Raw genomic sequence first — 520 nt, forward strand, 5'->3', positions numbered from 1 at the left:
TATTTTTTTTTATATAGATTCGACCCTCTTCGAGTTGCGTTACTAGTTTGGTAACACCTTGGATGATCTGTGAATTCACGTATATTTATTTAATAATAAATGTATACTAGTAAAATTGCAGTTTGTATCAATAAAATATAATGTATTGTACAATTTTTGTACTGATTTGTTCGCTATAACAATATTCGAGTAATTATAAGCTTCATCTAGCGTTGGGGATATAGCTCAGTGGTAGAGCATTCGACTGCAGATCGAGAGGTCCCCGGTTCAAACCCGGGTGTCCCCTAGTGAACTTTTCTTTTTCTTTTAAATCTTATTTTATGTCATTTTTCTTTTTACAATAATATATTATAATTTATTAAATACAACTACTTTATTAAAGAAGTTAATTTTTAAAAAATATGTCGTTTTAATCATAAATAAAATGTACAAATCGAAGGATAGAAAAACCAATGTTCCTTATGAATAACTTAAATTAAACGACACAGTATGTACAATGTACTTATTAATCAACAGTCAG

General features: G+C 28.3%; 1 non-coding gene across 1 annotated transcript; it reads left to right on the forward strand.

Moving 5' to 3' along the window:
- The first annotated feature begins 214 nt into the window (after window positions 1-214).
- On the forward strand, window positions 215-286 carry Trnac-gca (transfer RNA cysteine (anticodon GCA)). The gene has a single exon. It is a non-coding gene; the product is annotated as a tRNA-Cys (tRNA).
- Window positions 287-520: the final 234 nt, after the last annotated feature.

Source organism: Calliopsis andreniformis, chromosome 4, assembly GCF_051401765.1.
Source record: "Calliopsis andreniformis isolate RMS-2024a chromosome 4, iyCalAndr_principal, whole genome shotgun sequence".
In the NCBI taxonomy this organism is placed as follows: domain Eukaryota; kingdom Metazoa; phylum Arthropoda; class Insecta; order Hymenoptera; family Andrenidae; genus Calliopsis; species Calliopsis andreniformis.